Raw genomic sequence first — 19,086 nt, 5'->3', positions numbered from 1 at the left:
GGTGCTAAATGAATATTTTCCGTCAGTGTTCACACAGGAAAAAGACAATGTTATCAACGAGAATACTGAGTTTCAGGCTACTGGACTAGAAGGGCTTGAGGTTCATAAGGAGGAGGTGTTAGCAATTCTGGAAAGTGTGAAAATAGATAAGTCCCCTGGGCTGGATGGGATTTATCCTAGGATTCTCTGGGAAGCTAGGGAGGAGATTGCTGAGCCTTTGACTTTGATCTTTAAGTCATCTTTGTCTACAGGAATAGTGCCAGAAGACTGGAGGATTGCAAATGTCCCCTTGTTCAAGAAGGGGAGTAGAGACAACCCCGGTAACTATAGACCAGTGAGCCTTACTTCTGTAGTGGGCAAAATCTTGGAAAGGTTTATAAGAGATAGGATGCATAATCATCTGGAAAGGAATAATTTGATTAGAGATAGTCAACACGGTTTTGTGAAGGGTAGGTCGTGCCTCACAAACCTTAATGAGTTCTTTGAGAAGGTGACCAAACAGGTGGATGAGGGTAAAGCAGTTGATGTAGTGTATATGGTTTTCAGTAAAGCGTTTGATAAGGTTCCCCACGGTAGGCTACTGCAGAAAATACGGAGGCATGGGATTCCGGGTGATTTAGCAGTTTGGATCAGAAATTGGCTAGCTGGAAGAAGACAAAGGGAGGTGGTTGATGGGAAATGTTCAAACTGGAGTCCAGTTACTAGTGGTGTACCACAAGGATCTGTTTTGGGGCCACTGCTGTTTGTCATTTTTATAAATGACCTGGAGGAGGGAGTAGAAGGATGGGTGAGTAAATTTGCAGATGACACTAAAGTCGGTGGAGTTGTGGACAGTGCGGAAGGATGTTACAAGTTACAGAGGGACATAGATATGCTGCAGCGCTGGGCTGAGAGGTGGCAAATGGAGTTTAATGCAGAAAAGTGTGAGGTGCTTCATTTTGGAAGGAATAACAGGAAGACAGAGTACTGGGCTAATGGTAAGATTCTTGGTAGTGTGGATGAGCCGAGAGATCTCGGTGTCCATGTATATAGATCCCTGAAAGTTGCCACCCAGGTTGAGAGAGTTGTTAAGAAGGCGTACGGTGTGTTAGCTTTTATTGGTAGAGGGATTGAGTTTCAGAGCCATGAGGTCATGTTGCAGCTGTATTTGGAGTATTGCATGCAATTCTGGTCGCCGCATTATAGGAAGGATGTGGAAGCATTGGAAAGGGTGCAGAGGATATTTACCAGAATGTTGCCTGGTATGGAGAGAAGATCTTAGGAGGGAAGGCTGAGGGACTTGAGGCTGTTTTCGTCATTGTTGTTTTTACTCATTTCCAAAATCTGTCTACCTATCTGCTCCTCTATCTCCCGCTGGCTGTTGGGAGGCCTGTAGTAAACCCCAACATTGTGACTGCACCCTTATTATTCCTGATCTCTACTCATATAGCCTCACTGCCCTCTGAGGTGTCCTCCCGTAGTCCAGCTGTGATATTCTCCCTAACCAGTAGCGCAACTCCGACACCCCTTTTACATCCCCCTCTAACCCGCCTGAAACATCTAAATCCTGGAATGTTTCGCTGCCAATCCTGTCCTTCCCTCAACCAGGTCTCTGTAATGGCAACAACATCATAGTTCCAAGTACTAATCCAAGCTCTAAGTTCATCTGCCTTACCCGTAATACTTCTTGCATTAAAACATATGCACTTCAGGCCACCAGTCCCGCTGTGTTCAGCAACTTCACCCTGTCTGCTCTTCCTCAGAGCCATACTGGCTCTATTCCCTAGTTCTCGCTCAATGCTTTCACCTTCTGACCTATTGCTCCAGTACCCACCCCCCTGCCATACTAGTTTAAACCCTCCCGTGTGACACTAGCAAACCTCGCGGCCAGGATATTTATGCCTCTCCAGTTTAGATGCAACAATCCTTCTTATACAGGTCACAGCTGCCCCGGAAGAGCTCCCAGTGGTCCAGATAATGGAAACCCTCCCTCCTACACCAGCTGTTTAGCCACGTGTTTAGCTGCTCTATCTTCCTATTTCTAGCCTCACTGGCACGGGGCACATGGAGTAACCCCGAGATTACAACCCTAGAGGTCCTGTCTTTTAACTTTCTGCCTAGCTCCCTGAACTCCTGCTGCAGGACCTCATGCCCCTTCCTGCCTATGTCGTTAGTACCAATATGTACAACGATCTCTGCCTGTTTGCCCAACCCTCTTCAGGATGCCCGCTACCCGTTCTGAGACATCCTGGACCCTGGCACCCGGGAGGCAACATACCATCCTGGAGTCTCTTTCACGTCCACAGAAGCGCCTATCTGTGCTCCTGACTATAGAGTCCCCTATTACTATTGCTCTTCTGCGCTTTGACCCTCCCTGCTGAATATATTGGAAAACCAATCAGGAAAAATCATAAAAATACACTGTTTATTGGGAAAAATCTGATTGCATTATCAATTGCAATGGAAAATTGTAGAATTGAACCTAATGGAGATTAAAATGTTATGTTTGAAGTGTTAAGGACAACATTTGTGGGAAAGTACTGAACCAACCTAACTCTGATTTACTTGTAACTATTTCAGCCATTAAAGTGTAATTTCAAATGTTCCATCGTCCAGTTTGTGACTTTACAAGATAGTCAGTGAAGGGGTCATTGAAGCATTTCAGCATTTACAGTTGTTAGCTGAACCCTGACTTGCCAATTCATGTTCACAGTAATTACAGTAAATATTTCTCATTGCTGAGCAATTAAAGTAAATGGGTTATTGATCCACTTCTCAACAGCATTCCTCATCAGATCGTCAGTCAACAACTCCACACAGCCTTTAGACTTCAGCATTGTTTATTTAGATCAAACTTGATTTCCTGGTGAGACCTCGGGGGCGGAGGGGGGGTGGGGGGGGGGGGGGGGGGGGTGCGGCTCTTATTCATCTCAGTAAAGACCTCACACAACGAGGACACACACACCACTCCTGCTTCCATTTCAAATTTCACCCAAACACTTCCTCAGAAAAGGTTATGCCTGTCGCAGTCACAGGCTTTAACATCTTCAGTACCTCTAATGAGTCGATATCTATAATATGTGTCCTTTAATAATCTTTGTTGTCACAAGTAGGCTTACATTAACACTGCAGTGAGCTTACTATGAAAAGCCCCTCGTCGCCACATTCCAGTACACAGAGGGCAATTCAAAATTTCCAAATTACCGAATAGCACGTCTTTCGGGACTTGTGGGAGGAAACCAGTACATGAGATTTTCTGTAGCTTTCGTCCCGAGGAGATCTTCATCCTTTCTAACTAAGCTAACTCCTGTTCCCTCTTGTGGCACCAACACGTAAGGGCGGCCCAGAAAGGGACACTTGGCCCAGTAGTGTGCTCCTCCCACTTTGTTTCAGACCCCTTCCCATCACATTCACTGTTGCTTTTATTTTGAGCCAATGCCAATGATGTGGCCCAGAAAGATGGTGGTTTTATTTGCAAACTCATTGCTCCCTCTCTCAGAGTCCGCGTGCCAGATGCACACCTGAAACTTCATGATGTGAAGGTAGAGTTTCCTCCTTTTAGCCTCCAGCCTCCTCAAAAACACTGGATCCCATAGTTGTTATGGTGGAAATTCCTACTTCCCCCCCCCCCCCCTCCCCCCACCGAGCCCACCACACATAACATGCCCATGGATGGGCCATGTGAACCTGTACCCACCCCACCTAGAGCTGTGTGCACGGGCACCTCCTGAGGTGAGCCCTCCCTCCCCCCAGTTGTAAGGGGGGAACAGCGAACACAATGGGGGGCAATGGGGAAGGGTGACTGTGCAAGGGCTGTGAGGGGAAAGGGGGCACGATGGAAGGCAGAGGGGCAAGGAGGTGGAGGAGGATGAGGGACATTGGAAAGCAGAATGTAGACTGAGGGTTGGGAAGCTGGAGCCCGACAAGGATACGCAAACTGCTGACAAACAGGAGGGTCAAGGCTTAACACATTTTTGACTGGAAGGGGATGCACGTAGACTCTGAAATGGAGGGGGTGGGTGTATTGTTAGTGCGGCACGTGAGGGATGGATTGCATGGAAACTTGGGAAGGTGGTGAGGGAACTGGCTTTGGAGGTAAATACTGGCGTGCTTAGTCTTCATGGCAATGGGGAACGCTATGAAAGCCAATTCCTTGATCTGGGGCTTGCAGTCAGGAGCCAGAGGACAGACACTCCTGTGATGATGTGGGAAGGAGTCACAGATTACAGACCGTCCAGGGGTTATGTAGACCTCACAGTCAGAAGTCAGAGATATGAGACTGTGTAGAGGGAATGCAGCAAGCGGAATCATTGGGAGCAAGGTGTACACCAGCTGTAGGGCAGGGCAAATACTGAGTGCTCCAGGAAAAAAAGCACAGCTTGGTGTGCAGGCCTGTCTCACAGACCCTGGCCCTGGGTTCGGCAGGCCCTGTGCTGGGACACAATGTTCACATAATCACAATGTTCGTGTTTTCACACACTTCTCTGAACTTGCTATTGGCAAATTCCTTTCCATTATTAGTCATCAACTTCACTGTGTCCCACTCCAGTCCCTATCCATTTCTCCATGACTGTCTATAATAATGATTTGAGGATTCCGGCGTTGGACTGGGGTGAGCACAGTAAGAAGTCTCACAACACCAGGTTAAAATCCAACAGGTTTGTTTCGAATCACTAGCTTTCGGAGCGCTGCTCCTTCCTCAGGTGAATGAAGAGGTGGGTTCCAAAAACACATATACAGACAAAGTCAAAGATCAAACACGATACGTTGAATGCGAGTCTTTGCAGGTAAATAAGTCTTTCCAGGTCCAGACGGTGCGACTGGAGAGAGGGACAATCACAGGTTAAAGAACTGTGAATTGTCTCAAGCCAGGATAGTTGCTTCACAGCTCCAGGGTCCCAGGTTCAATTCCGGCTTAGGTCACTGACTGTGCGGAGTCTGCACGTGCTCCCCATGTCTGCGTGGGTTTCCTCCGGGTGTTCCGGTTTCCACCCACAGTCCAAAGATGTGCAGGTTAGGTGGATTGGTCATACTAAATTGCCCTTAGTGTCCAAAAAGGTTACGTGGGGTTGCCGGGTCATGGGGATAGGGTGGGAAGTGTGGGCTTAATTAGGGTGCCCTTTCAAAGGGCTGGTGCAGACCCAATGGGCCGAATGGCCTCCTTCTGCACTGTAAATTCTATGATTCAATCATTGACTTTGTCTGTATATGTGTTTTTGGAACCCACCTCTTCATTCACCTGAGGAAGGAGCAGCGCTCCGAAAGCTAGTGATTCGAAATAAACCTATTGGACTTTAACCTGGTGTTGTAAGACTTCTCACTGTGTCTATAATAAGTCCTTTATCTTTACTAAATATTTTTGTATAAAGACTAAATCTGGCCGCTAGGTCAACAAAATGAAGAATGTTAATGTGGGGCAGGGTGGGGGTTTGGTTGTCGTCCGGGGTGGGGGGGGAGGGGGGAGATTACGGGTGGGTGGTGGAGCGGGGTTAGTGCCAGGGGCACAGTGCTTCCTACTCACCCTGGCCGCCCTGAGGTGATCGCAAAGTTTTTTTCAGCACTGTACGCCGGTGCGGGCGCTGTTGCCCATGGCGCTGACCGCCTATGCCACCTACACACAGGCACAATGGGTGCCAGAGCCGGGAGTGCCAATGGTGCTGGGGTGGGAGGAGGACATGCGTGGGTGGAGCCCGCAGTGCCAACCGAGGCTACCGTGTTGCCCGTGGAACCTGCCTGGGCATGGGAGTATGCGCCATGCTGACATGTTGGCCATCTACCCTCTGCACACAATGGCGTTTGCCATTCAACCAGTAATGCTGGCCGCCATGGCGCTGGTCGCAGCTCTTGCGAGATGCCCTGCGACCGCGTGCTCGGGGCTGCTCGGAGAGGAGGGGGAAGCTGCAGCAGCGGAGCAGGCAGCAGCGGGTCAGCCAGCAAAGGAATAGGCTGCAGAGGGCCGGCCTGCAGGGGACCGGGCTGCAGAGGACCGGGCTGCAGAGGACCGGACTGCAGAGGACCGGACTGCAGAGGGCCGGACGACAGAGGACCGGCCTGCAGGGGACCGGGCTGCAGAAGGCCGGGCTGCAGAGGACCAGGCTGCAGAGAACCGGGCTGCAGAGAATCGGGCTGCAGAGAGCCGGGCTGCAGAGGACCGGCCTGCAGAGGGCCGGACTGCAGAGGGCCGGGCTGCAGAGGGCCGGACTGCAGAGAGCCGGGCTGTAGAGAATCGGGCTGCAGAGGACCGGGCTGCAGAGGGCCGGACTGCAGGGGACCGGGCTGCAGAGAGCCAGGCTGCAGAGGGCCGGGCTGCAGAGGGCCGGGCTGCAGAGGACCGGGCTGCAGAGGGCCGGGCTGCAGAGGGCCGGGCTGCAGAGAATCGGGCTGCAGAGAACCAGGCTGCAGAGGACCGGGCTGCAGAGGACCGGACTGCAGAGGGCCGGACTGCAGAGGGCCGGGCTACAGAGGGCCAGACTGCAGGGGACCGGGCTGCAGAGGACCGGACTGCAGAGGGCCGGACTGCAGGGGACCGGGCTACAGGGGGCCGGGCTGCAGAGGGCCGGGCTGCAGAGGGCCGGACTGCAGAGGGCCGGGCTGTAGAGGACCAGGCTGTAGAGGACCAGGCTGCAGAGGGCCGGACTGCAGAGGGCCGGGCTACAGAGGGCCAGACTGCAGGGGACCAGGCTGCAGAGGGCCGGACTGCAGAGGGCCGGGCTACAGAGGGCCAGACTGCAGGGGACCGGGCTGCAGGGGACCGGGCTGCAGAGGGCCGGGCTGCACAGGGCCGGGCTACAGAGGACTGGCCTGCAGAGGGCCGGGCTGCAGGGGAACGGGCTGCAGGGGGCCAGACTGCAGGGGACCGGGCTGCAGGGGGCCGGGCTGCAGGGGACCGGGCTGCAGAGGGCCGGGCTGCAGGGGACCGGGCTGCAGGGGGCCGGGCTGCAGGGGGCCGGGCTGCAGGGGGCCCGGCTGCAGAGGGCCGGGCTGCAGGGGACCGGGCTACAGAGGGCAAGACTGCAGGGGACCGGGCTGCAGAGGGCCGGACTGCAGAGAGCCGGGCTGCAGGGGACCGGGCTGCAGGGGGCCGGGCTGCAGGGGGCCGGGCTGCAGGGGGCCCGGCTGCAGGGGGCCCGGCTGAAGGGGGCCGGGCTGCAGGGGACCGGGATGCAGAGGGCTTGGCTGCAGGGGGCCGGGCTGCAGGGGACCGGGCTGCAGAGAGCCAGGCTGCAGGGGGCCGGGCTGCAGAGGGCCGGGCTGCAGGGGACCGGGCTGCAGAGGGCTTGGCTGCAGGGGGCTGGGCTGCAGGGGACCGGGCTGCAGAGAGCCAGGCTGCAGGGGGCCGGGCTGCAGGGGGCCGGGCTGCAGAGAGCCGGGCTGCAGGGGACCGGACTGCAGAGGGCTGGGCTGCAGGGGACCGGGATGCAGAGGGCCGGGCTGCAGGGGGCCGGGCTGCAGGGGGCCGGGCTGCAGAGAGCCGGGCTGCAGGGAGCCGGACTGCAGGGGACCGGGCTGCAGAGAGCCAGGTTGCAGAGGGCCGGGCTGCAGAGGGCCGGGCTGCAGAGAGCCGGGATGCAGGGGACCGGGCTGCAGAGAGCCAGGCTGCAGGGGGCCGGGCTGCAGGGGACCGGGCTGCAGGGGGCCGGGCTGCAGGGGACCGGGCTGCAGAGGGCCGGGCTGCAGGGGACCGGGATGCAGAGGGCCGGACTGCAGGGGGCCGGGCTGCAGGGGGCCGGGCTGCAGAGGGCCGGGCTGCAGAGAGCCAGGCTGCAGGGGGCCGGGCTGCAGGGGGCCGGGCTGCAGGGGACCGGGCTGCAGAGGGGCAGAGGGCGGACGGGCAGGTGGCTGCTGCACAGGCTGGGCGGCCGACCGCCCAACAGGCCGAGGAGGAGGAAGCGCTAAGGAGACGCCGCATGAGGCCTTGTGTGTATCGGCACCACCTGTCATTTAAGACAGTGCAATATACTGCCAGATGATGGCACATCTGACACCGCGGGTGTATGGGGGAGGACACCCGCTCCCGGTAACCATCAAGGTGACTGTCGCCCTGAACTTCTACGCGACGGGGAGCTGGCCGGGATCTCCCACACGTGCATCCACACTGTCACAGAGGCCCTATATGCCCAGGCGACTCAATACATCCAGTTCCACGTGGACCCAGGCCACCAGGATGCCCAGGCAGCAGGGTTTGCTGCCATCGCCGGGATGCCCCAGGTCCAGATGGCGATAAACAAATTGCATGTCGCTCTACACTAATCGATGGGGGTTCCACTCAATGAACATCCAGCTGGTCTGTGACCATCAGCTGCGCATCGTGCACCTCTGCGCCCAATACCCGGGCAGTGTGCATGACTCCTTCTTCCTCGCACACGCGGTGATTCCTGACATCATAGAATCATAGAATTTACAGTGCAGAAGGAAGCCATTCGGTCCATCGAGCCTGCACTGGCCCTTGGAAAGAGCACCCTACTTCAGCCCACGCCTCCACCCTATCCTCGTAACCCAACCTAACGTTTTGGACACTAAGGGCAATTTAGCATGGTCAATCCACCTAACCTGCACATCTTTGGATAGTGGGAGGAAACCGGAGCACCCGGAGGAAACCCACGCAGACACGGGGAGAACATGCAGACTTTATACAGACAGTAACCCGAGGCCTGAATTGAACCTGGGGCCCTGGAGCTGTGAGGCAGCAAGACAAACCACTGTTAGCGCTTCAGGTGCCTGGACCGCTCTGGAGCTGCCCTCCAGGATGATGCTGTGAGGGCCGCCTGTATCACGGTGGCCTGCTGCATCCTCCACAACATCGCGCAACAGAGGGGCGAAGTGCTGGAGGAGAAGGAAGCGCTGGCCCTGTCCGACGAGAATGCAGGGGAGGAGGACAATGAGCAGGACATGGGGCCTGGGCAGGGACGGGAGGCCGCACAAGCTCATCACCAGGGCCAACGCGTGCAGGACGCCGAGTAGGAGGGAGGGTTTGGAGGGAGGGCACATGCCATGGGCACGGGCACCACATCCCAGACCCATTCCCCCTCACTTCCCAAACCGCCTGTGTTGCTGTTGTTTCTTAATTTGGCTCTGTTTAATTACATTTGCTCAAGAGTCGCCAGGTATCTTTCGACGCCGCCACAAGGTTCAAAACCGAATCCTGATCAAAGACTCGATACACAGTTGGTAAGTTCAAAATCAATGCTTATTTATTTACACACAGTCAAATCGACTCATGCATAAAACTCGACAACCTAAACTATCACTACTGCTAAAAGCCTATACTTAGCTTGGGGTGCCCACTCAGTCAGAGGAACAATGGCCATTGCTCGGTTCTGAGGCTGCTGGGTTGAGCTGTTTACAGGGTAGCAACTAGGAGCGTCTATCTCGTAGCGTGCGTTGACTTGGAACTTACTTGGTCTGGAGCAGCTTTGGCAGGTCTCTCCTCGCTGAGAGCCAAAGCAAAGAGAGCGATTCTCTCTTGGGGAGTACTTTTTATACTCGAAAGGGCTTTGTGCGCTTTTGGGCGGGCCTTGAACTTGGCCCCAATTAATTGGGCCGTTTCCCAATCGTTCTTATCGATTTTCCTCCAATAGAGGGGTGGGTTCCCTGATTGCTGGGTGTGTCCTAGGTGGCCATTGATCTGCTTTGTTTTAGTCTCCTCTGGCGCCGGGGTGTCTGTCTTAGCATTGTTTACCTAAATGTTACCCTTTTGTCCCCGGAGATGGCTCATTAGTATGTAGGTGGTTCTGCAGTCTCGGTCTTGTCTGGGAGCTAAAGCTCCAATCAACAGACAAACCTTGCACCTGCTTGCTTTCTCGGTATTGTCCAATTTTCCCTGCATTCTTTGCAAAGTGTCCATTTTGTAATCGGGACGTGGCCATCCCAGATGGCTACACGCCCTCCTTGTGATCCTCAGCGTGAAGGATCACATTACTGCATCGTCTTCGTTCTCTGACCAAACGGGACACCCATAATCAGGCTCTACTCTGCCCTGCCCTATGAAACACAATTTTACCTAAATCATTTTAAATACATACATTATTATAAAACTCTACGGGATGCTATGACATTAATGCATGCATTAACTATCCTCACTCAACAATCCCAAAAATAATCTATAACCTCTTAAACTGTACAAAATAGCAGCACACAAATTTCTCTGGCCTGGCAGTCAGGCACAGAGGTTTACATTTCTTCATTTAACAGAATATACAAAGAGAAATGGATGCACTTTAATTCATGTCAAGGGATTTGGGGGTTTGGTGGAATCCGGAAATGGGGGACCTAAACCAGTATACCGGGGTGCGAGAGCGGTAGGCTCCCTTTCGCCATTTCCTGACTCTAAGTGTCTGCACGACATTGCAAAATATCGCCAGTACTAAGAGGGCTTCTACTACATACGATAGTGAGTACCAGGTGATAAACCTAATACACCAGGTCGGGGTATTGTTAGATGTCGCGGGGCTAGCTATCTCGGGGTTCTGTGTATTGCGGGGGTGGGAATCATTCACGGCTTGTGTGGTATGGGTCAGGGGGGTAGCATCCGTTAGCAACTGAAGGGATCCCGCTAAGATCCAGGAGAACATGAATGTTGTCTTCACCTTTCCATCTTTCTGTCTTCTTCTTTTTCTTCCTCTGGGGTTCCTGGGGTTTCTGGCGTTCTGTGAACACAAGCATAATTTCTGTTATTATCTTGCTTAAGATCTCGTATGTCTGTCTGTCTGTCCTTTATTGCCAATTTCCCTTTGTAATTGGTCACCATCTGTGACTCCCTCATTTAAAAAAAAAAACCCGAATATTTGGACAAGACATCGGAGAAAACTGACATAGTGCGAGCTGTCTCGCAGCCTGTGCGATTTACCATCCTAGTGTTTTAGGATGTAACTAGCATACGGAAGCAACCTAAAGGTCGCCAAAAACAAACAATAGAATTTTGAACCATAAGTGCCGAAATGGGGTGCGTATGGTTCGCGGCGGGTAAGAAATGGGTGGAATCCCCGGGTAGGATGGTGATCAATGCTGTTTGTGCTCTACCCGAGCGTAGCTGACCTGAGGGGGGTCCTCAGGCAGGGTGGGGACCAGTACCGTTTCTCTACTGCCTGAGCAACCGGCAAGAAGGGGTAAGAATGTGGTCGTCATGGGGGTTACCTTGTTGTCTGCTGACAAACTTGTCCCGCTGAACAGGTGTCTGTCGACAAACTTGTACCTCTAAACTGGTTTCTGTTGACAAACTAGTTCCTCTGAACGGTTGTTTGTGGACAAACTTGTTCCATTAACTGCGAGGGGGCGTTAAAGGAGTGGTGACGTGGGCCGTAAAAACTTTCAAGTTTACAAACAACACGTAACATTAACACTAACGAACAAACATACATCAAACATGGTGCAGGTTCCATCAGAAAGGACACCGTATCTCTCCATCGGTTCCTTTTTTCCATCATCTGGACACCTCATTGCTCAATAGAGAACAGGGCCGCAAAGGGATTTGTTTGGTGGGATTCAGACTCTATGTCATCATCTTCCCCCGGCTGCCAAACTCTTGACTGTAGTAACCATGCTAAAGCTGCTTGGGGCGAATTGGGGTATATCTCATCATTCCGGATGAGCCTGAACAAATTGTCTCGGTGCCAGAATCGTGTGTCGAGGTTGGAGCTACGAGGTTTCAATCCGTAATCGTCAGGCGGTGGGTCTGGGTCAGGGGCTTTGATATATGTAATCTGGAAGGGGTCAGTGGAATCATGCTCGGATTCGCTGGGAGTGGGGCCTGGTACAGGGGGATAATCGTAACCGTGGTGTGCTGTGGCCATCGTCATCGTGATCGCTATCACTGTCGCTGTCGCTGCTGGTTGAAGGAAGGGAGAGGCGGAGTTGTGCCTCTGGGGTGGAGTTGAAGTCATGCCTGAGGATGGGCTGGACTGGTTGGGGGAGGGTAGGAAAACGTCATCTGTGGGCGGGGCGTGCTCGTCTGCTGCTGCGAGCGAGATGTGGTTTGTGTGGCTATTCTGCGAGCCATAAGCCTTAAGCTGGTTTATGTGAAACCATGCAGACTTGTCATTGGGATGTGTAATCTTGTATACCGAGGGCTGACTTTGTCCGAAATGGAGTGCAGTCCGGAGAATATAGGGGAAAGGAATGAACTGGGGTTGTATAGGGAAAGCATCACTTGCTGCCCTACTGCAAACTCAGTGGCGTGTACTGTTTTGTCGAAACAAGCCTTGCTCTGTTTCTTCCTGGTCCCAAGTCTCAAAGCTGCTGCGAGTAGGGCTGTCTTTATGTTCTCTATCAATTATTGTACAGCATTTTCATGCGGGAGGACTTTGACTGCGGGGCTGGCCAAATCCAGTCCGAATAAATACTCAGTGCCTTTCATGGGGCGTCCGGTCATGAGGGTGTGGGAGGTGTATCCTGTGGACGTGGATACCGTGTTCCTTAGAAACATTAAAGCAAATGGGAGAACTGAATCCCAGGTGCTGTTATTCTGCTGAACCATTTTCCTAAGGGTGGTTTTTAATGTCCTGTTCATCCTCTCGACAATACCACTTGACTGGGGGTGGTAAGCTATGTGAAACTTTTGTTGAATGCGAAAATCGTGAGGACGTTTTTCATTACACATCCTGTAAAATGGGAGCCTTGATCGGATTCTATACTGCGGGGGAGTCCCCATCTTGTAAAGATGTGGTGTGTTAGTATTTTAGCTGTTGTCTTGTTGTCTAGTTCTCAATGGAAATGCTTCCACCCATTTTGTGAAGGTGTCGATGACCACCAACACATACTTATAACCATTTCTACACGGTGGTAGGGGTCCTATATAATCTATCTGTAGATTTGTCCAGGGTCCATTAACGGGGCGGGTATGACTAAGTTGAGCCTTTTTCGCATATCTGTCCGGATTGTTCTGGGCACAGATCAAGCAATTCTCTATGTAGTGGGTACCATCAGCTTTTAAATCAGGCCACCAGCAGAGCGGTCTGAGGTGGGCTAGGGTGGGTTCAATTCCTTGGTGTCCATGATTGTCATGGAACTGACAAATGACCTGGTTCCTGTCCTGGCTGGGAACTATATAAATGCCAACCTTTAAAATCACACCGTCGTGTGTGGTTATTGCATTCTGGTATTTATCATACGGGGCTGGGAAGGTACCCTTTAAAACTTCCCTGAGTTTCTCGTCCTCTTTCTGTGCCTTCGCTAGATCCTGAATATTGGTCTGTGAGACCTGAACTGCGTGTACTGGGGTGCTTTCGGGGGGGGGGGGGGGGGTTCCAAAAATAACCATGCCTGCAGCCTGCCTTCGCGAGGGCATCTACTTTAATGTTACCGGGGGGGAAGAACGGTGATTACTGCCAACTTTAATTATTCCCTATTTTCTATCCTTCACTGTCTCTAAGATATGGCAGAGTAATGGGGCTGAGGGTAGAGGTTTACCGTCCGCGGAAACAAATCATCTCATTTCCCACAGGGGTAGGAATTCCGTCAAACTATTGCAGACATACAAGCTGTCCGAATAGATGTCTGCTGGGGTTGGGAACGAGTCAGTGTGGTCTACAATGTAAGCGATCACTGCCAGTTCTGCTGCCTGCGAGCCTAAGTGTCCTGGCAACTTTAGTGAAATCCCATCTAGGGCGCGTCCCTGCGCGTCCTCTACATAAATACCGCAACCGGTAATTCTCTTTCCATTTAACACTGTGGATGAGCCATCCACATAAATCTTCAGGGGTGTGCACGTGTCTGTGGGCTGGGGTCTCTGGGGTGCATTACCTGTTTTCCTGGGAGGTGTTTTGGGTATAAATGGGCCTGTGTTGTGTTTTGTGGTGATGATCTCACACTCATGAGGGGTGCCTACATACTGTAAATTATCGGCAAGGAAGGCGTGGGTCTTGGTTCTTTTTACTGTAATGTCCCGTCCCTGTAAAAGAAGGGTCCAACGGGCTGCACAGATTTGGCTGACTGTGCCATCCTTAAGTCGGCCGTCTAACAATAGCTGGGTCGGGGTGTGTTCAGTGAGAATGGTGATGGGGTTGAGTCCTGTAATGTAGGCGAAGTATTGTACTGCCCAAAAAACTGCGAGCAGGTGCCTTTCACAGGCAGAAAATCCTTGCTCTACAGGGTCTAACATGCGTGAGGCGTATGCTACGGGGCGTAATTGGTCATGGCGTTCCGGGAGGAGCACGGCCGAAAGGGTTCGGTCGATGCTTGCTAGTTCGATAGATTACGGGGAAAGTGGACCTGGGACCTATAGTGCGGGGGCTGTGCTGAGTGCTCTTTTTAAAGCATCCACGGCATCTGTATGCTGTGGAAGCCATTCCCAAGCTGCCTGCTTCTTGAGAGGTTCGGATAGGGGCGCTGCTTTCGTGGCGAAACCGTCAATATGGTTTCAGCAGTAGCCAACCAGTCCTAAAAATGACCGGAGGGCTGAACCATTATGGGGAACTGGCAATTTGACGATCGAGTCAATTCTCTTTTGCTCGATCTCGTGTTTACCATGTGTGATAACTGTTCCCAAGTAAATCAGTTTCTCTTTCAAAATCTGGGCCTTCTTGGAGTTGTCTTTACAACCAATTTCCTTTAGGAGACCTGGGAGTTCGGCGAGAAGCGAAATGTGCTCTCCCTTTGTGTCTGTCTGTAGTAACAAGTCGTCTACGTACTGGACCAGACAATTGGGGGAGGGGAGAAAATTTTGCTAATCCATTTGCCAGCTGTCGTTGGAAAATGGAGGGAGAGTTGTGGAAGCCTTGTGGAAGGCACGTTCACGTATATTGTTGTCCCTGGAATGTAAAGGCGAATTTGTACTGGCACGCTTTTGCCAATGGAATGGACCAAAAGCCGTTGCTAATGTCCAAAACCGAAACAATCTTGACTGGAGTCCCTGTTTGAGCATGGTCTCGGGACTCGTGGCTACGGTGGGGGCTGCTACTGGGGTTACTTTGTTCAGTTCCGGTAATCAATGGTCAGTCGCCATGATCCATCCGGTTACCTGACGAGCCAAATCGGAGCGTTGTTTGTGGAGGCTACTGATCTGAGTATGCCTTGATCCAACAAACTCTCTATTACTTTGGAGATTTCTCCCTCTGCTTCCTGGGGAAATCCGTACTGCTTCTGGGGTTTAGGGTCGGGACCTGTAATGTTCACAAAGCCAGTCAAACTGCCACAGTCGTGCTTGTGCTGTGCAAATGCTGCTTTGTGTTCCTGCAGGACTGCCCTAACCGGTTTGTCTGCACTAATGGCTCGAGGGTCGAACCAGAAGTCTCCTACTGAGCTACTCCTGTTTACGTATTCTCCTACAGTGAGCGTGGCGGGGGCTCGTGCTGCCTTTGCCATTTTCCAAACACACTTGTTAATTGGTCAAAAGAAAGGTTGTGGGAGCTCATAAAATCTATCCCCAGGATATCTTCTGCTGTCTGGGGCAGATCAACCAAAACTACGGGGTGCTTAGTTGTAATGTTACGTATTTGTATCGCTACAGGGGCTGTGATGTGTCCCTGTTGTAAATGACCTGTAAAACCGCTGAGTGTGATGGTGTCTGTTGTGGGCCACGTGCATCGCTGAAACATCGTGGAGGAATTGAGTGTGGTGCGGGACCCTCCTGTGTCCCAAAGAAATTCTCCGGGGTGTCCCCGAACTTTGCCTGCTACTACCGGTCTACCGGACTTGGCCCAAAGGGTGTTGCAGACCCAAGTTGGGAGCCCGAACACCGTCAGTCGGTGCCGTTCATGTCTGCATTCTCTGAACGGGCGCTAACACTATGGATCGGCTTTGCCCTATTCCTGTTTAGGGTGCCTGTCTGTTGGTTTCTCTGCTGCTTTTGGGGCGCGTTGCACTCTCGTGCAAAGTGTCCTAACTGTCCACAATTGTTAAGTTCGTGAGATTTTGGCTGGGGTGGGCTGTTCCTGCCCTCATTTACCCATGCGGGGTTCTGGTGCGCTTTAACTGGATTCATGTCTGCCTGCTCTTCATCGGGTGTTATAAATGCGGTTTTGCCTTGGACTGATTGCTCCCAAGTGCGGGACAACCTTTTCAAAACCCATTTTTCATTGTGGGCCTCGTCTGAGGGGTCATAATTTGCACAAGCTTTCTGTCCTGCGTCTGTTGCGTGAGAGACTAGGATTCAGTTCCATTTGACCATATTATCTGGGGACAAATGGGCGTGGGCTAACTCTCCGAAAACTGGTGTGAAGTGTATCCACAAGCGTCCAGCAAACGCTGTGGGGTGCTCTGTTTTCTTTTGCCTACACTTTTTTAGGCCTTCTACGGGGTCTCCTCTGTTATAGCCGATTGCATCAAGGATTGCTGTGTGCATCTCTTGGAGTGTGCCTCCTCCTACATTCTGTGGGTCGGGAAGGGCTGCCACGACTGAAGGGTTGAGGCTTAAAACTGTGAGCGTCACTTGCTCCTTCTTGTCCAGTCCGTACATGGTAGCCTGCTGTTTGACTTTTGCGAAAAATTGGTGGGGGTCTGATGTGGGAAGGAACGGTGTAATTTTTCCACACGCGTCCTGTAATTGGGTCACGGTTAACGGGGTTGCGTAAAGGAAATCTGCGTCTCCTTCTGCTGCGGCCCTGCGGTGTGTGGTTACAGGGTTCATGGGGGTGTGTTCTGCCTGTTCGGTTGGGGGTTGGGGCGCTTTCCTTTTCTGGGGTTTTTCCTGCGTACATGTCCCATGTACGTATCTATGGGCAGTCTCGTTCAATTCCTGCCAATCGGGGCCGGTTTCCTGATCTAACTGGGGTGCAAATGTGCTTTGAAACCCATTTTGAAAGGAAAGCAGAGATTGCAATTCTGCAATATGCTTCCGGCACTTTGCGTGGTCTATTGAGCTCTGCCTTTGTTCCGTCGTGGAAGTATGGAGTGCTCGTGGGTCTGCTTTCAAATCATTGCATTGTTTCTGCAATTTCTCAACTTTGTTGCTCGGTCTCTTGTCTTACCAAGACCGCACGTTGCGTGTCCTGGTAGGCCTTATCGTATTGCGTTTGGAAGCTACTCAAATGCGCGAGACAAGACTGGTGTGCCCACTTGGCATCATCCACCTCTCTGTCTCTCGCTGCTAACTGCTCTTTCAAATCTCTATTCTCCTTCTCTACCTCGCTCACGTCTGCCTCACTACCTCTGTCTCTCTCCTCCATCTCTCTACAGAGCGTCCTAACGACCTCCTCTGTGCCTCGCAATTGTGCCAAACAGGACACGATTGCCATTGCCTTGCCTGCTTTCCCTAAGCTCTTTTTGTGGATCTCTGACAGGTTCTCCCACCAAGTATGTCCTATACGCCCGGAACCTGTTTCATCATTGGTGCAGAATTCACTCCAAAGGGGCCTTTCCCTTTGAGATATTTCCTGATCTCATCTTCCCATACGGGACACTGTCCTACTCTACTGGTCGCTGCGACCTCAAATTCCTGGGGGTTCATAAGGCGTTCCATTGCCTTCATTGCCATTCTCTCTAACTAGGTTCTCTACTGAATTTGGAACAGGGGCTGATAAAGTGGTGATGTAAACACGGGTACGGCTTACGCTAATTTCCGGCCTACAAAACCCCCGACAGTTTTACGCAACAAAATCGCTCAGGTTTACCTTATATCCCTGTTAGTACGCATGCATTAACACACTTCCGAATCTCGGAGGTTTGATCAGTACTGTTCTTACACTTGTGGTTTTTCTGTTTCTAATTGGATTCCAATTCAAATTTGGGTTCTCTCGTAGTGGTTAGGCCACTTCTAAATCGAGAGCCGTCAGATGTCGCCAGTAAATGTTGCTCGTTGCTGTTGTTTCTTAATTTATCTCTGTTTAATTACGTTTGCTCAAGAGTCGCCAGGTATCTTTCGACACCGCCACAAGGTTCAGAACCGAATACTGATCAAAGACTCGATACACCAGTTAGTAAGTTCAAAAGCAATGCTCATTTATTTACACACAGTCAAATACACTCATGCATAAAACACGACAACCTAAACTATCACTACTGCTAAAAGCCTATACTTAGCTTGGGGTGCCCACTCAGTCAGAGGAACAATGGCCGTTGCTCGGTTCTGAGGCTGCTGAGTTGAGCTGTTTACAGGATAGCAGCTAAGAGCGTCTATCTCGTAGCGTGCGTTGACTTGGAACTTACTTGGTCTGGAGCAGCTTTGGCAGGTCTCTCCTCGCTGAGAGCCAAGGACAAGAGAGCGATTCTCTCTTGGGGAGTCCTTTTTATACTCGAAAGGGCTTTGCGCGCTTTTGGGCGGGCCTTGAACGTGGCCCCAATTAATTGGGCCGTTTCCCAATCGTTCTTATCGATCTTCCTCCTATAGAGGGGTGGGTTCCCTGGTTGCTGGGCGTGTCCTAGGTGGCAGTTGGTTTGCTTTGTTTTAGTCTCCTCTGGCCTGGGGTGTCTGTCTTAGCATTGTTTACCTAAATGTTACCCTTTTGTCCCCGGAGATGTCTCATTAGTATGTAGATGGTTCTGCAGTCTCGGTCTTGTCTGGGAGCTATAGCTCCAATCAATAGACAAACCTTGCAACTGCTTGCTTTCTCGGTATTGTCCAATTTTCACTGCATTCTTTGCAAAGTGTCCATTTTGTAATCGGGACGTGGCCATCCTAGATGGCTACACCTGCTTGCACACCTCTCCGTTATACGTACCTGCGGCACTACGAGCTGGGGACCCTGGGGTCTGGCCCATGGGATGGAGAATGATAACAACCCGCTCTGCGATGAGCTCTGGTGCTCCACACCGCATGATGGGGGGGTGGGGGTGTGTGGGGTGTCCACACATGTGTCATGGGAATCCGCAACTAAGCAGGGTCTCACCTACTCGCCTGCCGCTGACCTCCACCTCGGTGGCCTCCCTTTCCTCCAGGCCGCCGACCACGTCCAGTGCCCTCAGTTCGGGCGTGGTGAGGGGCCGCAGGCCTGGTGGTCCCCCTCCGGTCTTCTCCCGCTCCTGGCGGTTGTGCGCACCCTTCTTCTCGGCCGTGGGGGGGGGTTGCAAGCACAAACAGTGACACTGTTAGACGGTCTGACGCATGTCGTTCAGGGATTGGGTAGATGATGGCATCAGTGGCCAGGGCACTGGCTATTGTGGCTGGCATGGATGCTGGCATGTGGGGCAGGGCAGGGGTAGTACCGACCCTTGGCAGAGAGGGGCCGGATCTGGGTT

Source organism: Scyliorhinus torazame, chromosome 3, assembly GCF_047496885.1.
Source record: "Scyliorhinus torazame isolate Kashiwa2021f chromosome 3, sScyTor2.1, whole genome shotgun sequence".
NCBI classification, from domain to species: Eukaryota; Metazoa; Chordata; class Chondrichthyes; order Carcharhiniformes; family Scyliorhinidae; genus Scyliorhinus; species Scyliorhinus torazame.
The sequence above is the reverse complement of the archived record's forward strand: the minus strand, read 5'-3'. Positions refer to the sequence as shown.